Below are 6,089 nucleotides of genomic sequence, written 5' to 3' on the forward strand. Positions count from 1 at the left end.
GTGCAGTGGCGTGATCTCGGCTCACTGCAAGCTCCGCCTCCCGGGTTCACGCCATTCTCCCGCCTCAGCCTCCCAAGTAGCTGAGACTACAGGCGCCCGCCACCACGCGCGGCTAGTTTTTTGTATTTTTAGTAGAGACGGGGTTTCACCATGTTAGCCAGGATAGTCTCGATCTCCTGACCTCGTGATCCACCCGCCTCGGCCTCCCAAAGTGCTGGGATTACAGGCTTGAGCCACCGCGCCCGGCCTCTGTCTAATCTTTATTAGGCACTAATATAATTCTAATGGATTTGAGTTTGTATATTTAGGCCTGCTGGTGAAGACACAAATGATTGCTTTTAGTTTTTGTTGCCTGTGAGCTTAGAATGGTGTGGCCTATTTCATTTTATTTCAATTCTTCTTGTAAGTTTATGTGGGATATTTAAAAATAATTAATATTTGGTATTTATTTAAAAAACTGTAATTATAGGCCTTCCATCTTAAGTTTAAAATGGACATAAACAGTCTATACATTAATATGTGTTTGGGTAAACTCTATGCTACTTAAAGTGTTTGTAATTTTAAATAGCACACAGGTCATCAGACTACTTTATATTCAGTGGAGTCTTTTCCTGCTCATGAGTTGTACTTCATATGTCTAATTTGAAAAAAAAAGTTTGATAATGTAGTAAGTTATAATGTTGAGCAGGTAATCAAGTTTATTATTATTATTATTATTATTTTTTATTTTGTAGTAAGAACTTGCACAGTGTTAAGACCATGAAGGTCAGGGTGCTATTGATCGGGAGTTTTTTCTGGTAGTGAGTTTTTTTGAAGTAATAGGTTTATAATGAAAACACCATAACAAGCTTTTGAACTTATAGAAAACAGTCACAGCCATTTTCTATTGCTTTATCCAAATAGATGGGTTCGTGAAGAGTTTTCTGTAAATATTTAAAAAATACAATGCAATTATTTCTGGTTTGTATCATTTTTTCCCCCTTGAAACAGGTCCTTGAACAGGTTTGCAGTATCCCTAAGTATGTCTTTTGTTATGAGTTGGAGCCACTCTTTGTTGTTATTGTTAGGAACCAAAAACATATGTGAAATCATTTATTTTGTGGGAGTATAAACATATCTTGAATTATATCCAGGTTTTGATCAGTGAATTAGTAGCAGGAAGAAACCTATAAAGCTTAAGGGAACCTTGCATTTTGAGGAGTCCTTTATTTTCCAGTGTGCCTTTTTTGAACTTTAAGAAAAAGATGAACCAAATAACAATTCTGTAAGAATTTTAGCTTGTCAAGTTGTTCTATACTTTATAGAAAAATTATTGGTTATTATTAGTTATTAGTAGTCCCATTTTTGCTTTGTCTAGGTCATGGGGTTATTGAAAAACATGAAAAGTTGTTGAGAAATTTGGAGGTTCTCTTGGCAGCGTATCAGTGATCGTCTAAGCAAAAGCAGTGCTTGTTTTTCATTTCAAGTGCTTGCTCACTATTCTTTGGGAATCACAGGCCTCCATGACTAAAGGGATTTTGATACAATTCTTTTATAAATGAGCTGAATTTGAATTTTCTTACATCATACGGGATTATGGCATGATCTTCAGTCAGGAAGAGTCCAGAAATGGATGCTATTGCTTAAACTTAAATTCCAAGGCAGGAGATAGAGTATCTTTATTTCCACAGATGCCCTGGAACCTTTGACCTTTGACCTTGAATTGTAGTTTTTCAGTATGTATTATCACATTTAGAAATTTAAAAATCATAACAAGATCTCAGGAAATATGTCCTTGTAATATGTTAATACCAGACTGCTGTTTAGACTAGTTCCATATACATGATAATACCATTAATTTGGACTCCGCTAGTTCTTTTATTTAATGAGGTCTGTACTTTGAGCCTTGCTCTGGTTACTTGGTGCAGAGGGAGTGTCCTGGCCTGAAAGAAAGCCACATGAGGCTGCAGGAGCTCCTTTGAGGAGGTCTCTCTTTTAATAACCCTGGCGGGTAAATGAATGGTAGGTAGCTGGTAGATAGGCCTTCTTGTTCATGTCTTTCTGTCTCCTCAATCCTCTCTTTGAATTCATGTTGAATTCTTAACTTGAAATTCTGTTGTTTTTTTTTTTTTTCAATTTTAGCTTTCTTTTTATTAAACTAATTAATGTACATAGTTTGAAAAAATCAAATAGAACTAAAAGGTTTATAGTGAAAAAGTTTAGTTCCCTCTTCCCCAATTTAGCATTCCAAAGACAAACACTTGGAACTCTTAGTGGTTTGTGTTAGTATTTACCTTCCTGTTTGAAAATGTTATACCACTTTTTCTTGATTTACCAATTTCAGAAATAGTTTCTCGAATGCCTTTTATGGTAGACAGGATTTACTTAACTTAAAATCTCCACCTCCCCATTTTTCTTCCCCCACCCCTCCCAAAATAGATTTATATTCACACAACTTCTTGTTAGAACAAACTTTTTGTTAAATAGACATAAATGTAGTTCACTGATGTACCACATGGTTAACTATCATTATTTCCTTTTTACTAGAATGTTATTTTTTCTGGGGTTGGTATTGCCTGATTTTCAAATTTGCTTAGTTTTTAATGTACCCGTCACAATGACTATCCAAAAGACTTAAATGCTGAAAAATATCAGATAATCTATCAATTCCCTTTATTTAAAAAAGTTTTAAAAAATATTTTGTCATCCTTTAGGGACATTTCTTCCACAGTCCTTCATCTTCTGCCATTTGTACTGTTGCCCTCCAGGCCTGTTCCATGGTTCAGCTGTCATTCTGAAACTCCCTTTGTTTTTTAGTCTCACATTAGATCTTCCATTGTGGATCTTGTAACTTCTTTCTAGATTTACTGCCTTTTTCCTTTTTTTTTTTTTTTTTGGCAAAGCTCCTCCACCAGTAACTTCCCAAGAAAAGGTGCATAGAAAGTAAAGATTTTAAGGCTTTACAGGTCTGAAAATGTCTCTACTCTTGATTGGTAGTTTGGAGTCTGAAAAATAACATTCCCTCAGAATTGTAAAGGCAACACTTCATTCTCTTAAGGCATTTAATTTTTCTGTGAGAATTCTGATACCGTTCCTTTCCCTGGGATCTGTTTTTACACTCTGCAAGCTTTTAGGAACTTCTCATTACTTCTGATGTTTCATAATGATAGGTGAATCTTTATTCATTCATCTTGATGGGCACGTGGTGGAATCTTTCAATTTAGAGATTTGTCTGCTTCAGTTTTGGGTTTGTGTGTGTGTGTGTGTGTGTATTTTTGACAATTTTCTCTCTTCCATTTTGTTTGTTCTATCTTTCTAGAATTTCTGTTATTTGAATGTTGGACCTCCTCTAAATTAAAAAAGCTTTTTCTCTCTAGTTGTTCCTTAAGTTATATTATCTTTGTCCTTTGTTATCCTCCAGCTCTTCTGTTGAATTTTCTTTATATATATTTTAATTTCTAAGAGGTCTTTTTTTTCTGTTTCATTTCATAAAAACCAATTTTTATTTTATAGATTAAATGTTTCCCTGTATCTCCCTGAGGATAAAATTAAGATTTTTTTCTTACATCTTTCCTGTTTCTTGAATGGTTCTCCTCCTCCCCCGCCATGTTTCTATTTTCTCTTTGTTTTGAGCTCTTTCATTCTGAAGCCTTTCTTAGAGATCATCTATTCATATTAGTCATGTATTAAAAAGCTAATGTCATAGGTCTTTATGTGTGGGCAGGGTTTATAAGTTGTCTAAAGGGCCATCAGGTAGAGAGTTGTTGGCGTTTTCTGTTGAGGCCCCCTAAATTTCAGTGGAGGTCTTCTCTTTGGGGCCAGTTTCTCTAGAAAACTGGGTCCTGGTAGTAGGGTAAGAAAAGGACAGCTGAGGTTTGTATGATGACTTTTGCTTAATCCTTCTATCTTCAGCTTCTTTCAGGCCCATCCGGCCCCACCCCGCAAATCCTCCTCTGGCTGCTGACCCTCAGGTTCAGTTTTTCCTGTCAGTGGAGGTTGAGGGTGGCGGGTAGGCTGGCTGTGGAGAGTCAGGGAGAGGACCTGGGTTCCAGTTGTTCTTTATACAGACTTCTAGTCCTGATTTCAGCTCTATACCTCACTCTCATCTTCTACAATACCTAGTGCTTCCAACTCCTGAACTTAGTAGAGGTTTGGTGGAGTGTGTTTTTTGGTTTCTCCCTTTTGGGTACTTAGGCTTTAACTTCCTCCACTCTGCTAGGTTAGGTATCACACTTCCTCCTGGTTTTTATCTGTATAAACTTTGTTAAAATCTCATGGCTTTGTAGTCTGTTCTCTTTATGGTTTAATACCATTTGTATTCCTTTAATGTCTTTTCGGTGGTTTGGAGGTAGAGGAAATAAATTCATGTGGTTGGTTTGTATGTTTCACTGGAGTCTAGATTTAAATTCTAATAGTATATAGAAAATAAAAATTCTTTAGTATTAATTTATAATTCATTCTAGTTATTTTTAATTCATATGGTTTTACTGTACTACCTACCTCATAGGGTTGTGAGGATTAGAAGAATCAATTCATAAAAAGCAGTTAGAAAAGTGCCAGGCACATAGTGTATTGAGTGTTAGCTATTAATATTGTTTACTATCATTATTATTATTACTACTATCACATTTTTTTTTTCTGAGACAGAGTCTCACTCTTTCACCCAAGCTGGAGTGTAGTGGCGTGATCTCAGCTCACTGCAGTCTCCACCTCCCAGGCTTAAACAATCCTCTTACCTCAGCCTCCTGAATAACTAGGACTACAGGCATGCACTACCACTCCTGGCTAATTTTTGTATTTTTTTGTAGCAGCAGGGTTTTGCCATGCTGTCCAGGCTGGTCTCAAACTCCTGGGCTTAAGGGATATGCCTGCCTTGACTTTTCCAAGTTCTAGGATTACAGGCATGAGCCACTGCACTCTGCTGTCTCTCTCAATTCAGTAACCTGTTTATTCTTGAGTGAAAATGTTTCACCATAAGAAGAATTATTAATATATGGGAAAATCTAGTGTTCAATAATGTTGACCCTACATTTTTTTTTTTGAACAGTCTCACTCTGTCGCCCAGGCTGGAGTGCAGTGGCGTGATCTCGGCTCACTGCAACTTCCACCTCCTGGGTTCAAGCAATTCTCTTGTCTCAGCCTCCTAGGCTACAGGCTAGGTCTACAGGTGCACGCTACCACGCCTAGCTAATTTTTGTATTTTTAGTAGAGATGGGGTTTCATCATATTAGTCAGGCTGGTCTTGAACTCCTGACCTCAGGTGATCTACCTGCCTTGGCCTCCCAAAGTGTTGGGATTACTGGTGTGAGCCACCGTGCCCAGCAGACCCTGCATTTAAATAGACTTCATATGAAATGTTCAAGTGTTAGGTGTTATCTTTCTGAGAAACATTCAAGCCTTAAGAAATCTAATCAGTAATAGTTACTTTAAAAGTTTTAAAAAGAGTATAACAATTTTGATGTGCTTTTAAGCTTTATTAGTATTATATTTTGTTTTTATCATATAAATATGAAGTATAGGAGATAATGCAGATGATGTTTGTTATGCCTTACCTACCGCCAGTAGATGTAATACTCTTAATATATGGAGTACAGAAATAGTAGATTCCCTTCATCCCCAATGCAACAGTGTTGGGAGTGGGGCCTACCAGGAGGTGTTTAGGTCATGTGGGCACCACCCTCATGAATGGATTAATGCCGCCGTGTAAAGGGCTTGTGGGAGTGGGTGAACACTCTCCTGCTCTTCTGCCGAATGTCTCTCCCTTCCAAAGGACGTAGTGTTCTACGTAGTGTTGGAAGCAGAGAGACTGAGCCCTAACGTGCCAGCGCCTTATCTTGGATTTCTCAGCCTCCAAAACTGTGAAAAAATAAATTTTCATTCTTTATAGTAAATTCCCATCACTGTGTCCATAACCTCTTATAAATAGTTGTACACCTTTCAGAAAATGTTGTGGACTTACATAAGCAAAATGCCTGCATTTATTTCATAGGTAAAATTTTAATCTATTTTCTATTCAAAGTGTTTTGGGGAACATTTAATTTAAATACTATATTCAATTTTTTTAATGGTCTGCTTCAGATTGTTTTTTATAGGTTAATGTTTTAAAACAA

This window comes from Macaca fascicularis, chromosome 12 (assembly GCF_037993035.2).
Source record: "Macaca fascicularis isolate 582-1 chromosome 12, T2T-MFA8v1.1".
In the NCBI taxonomy this organism is placed as follows: Eukaryota; Metazoa; Chordata; class Mammalia; order Primates; family Cercopithecidae; genus Macaca; species Macaca fascicularis.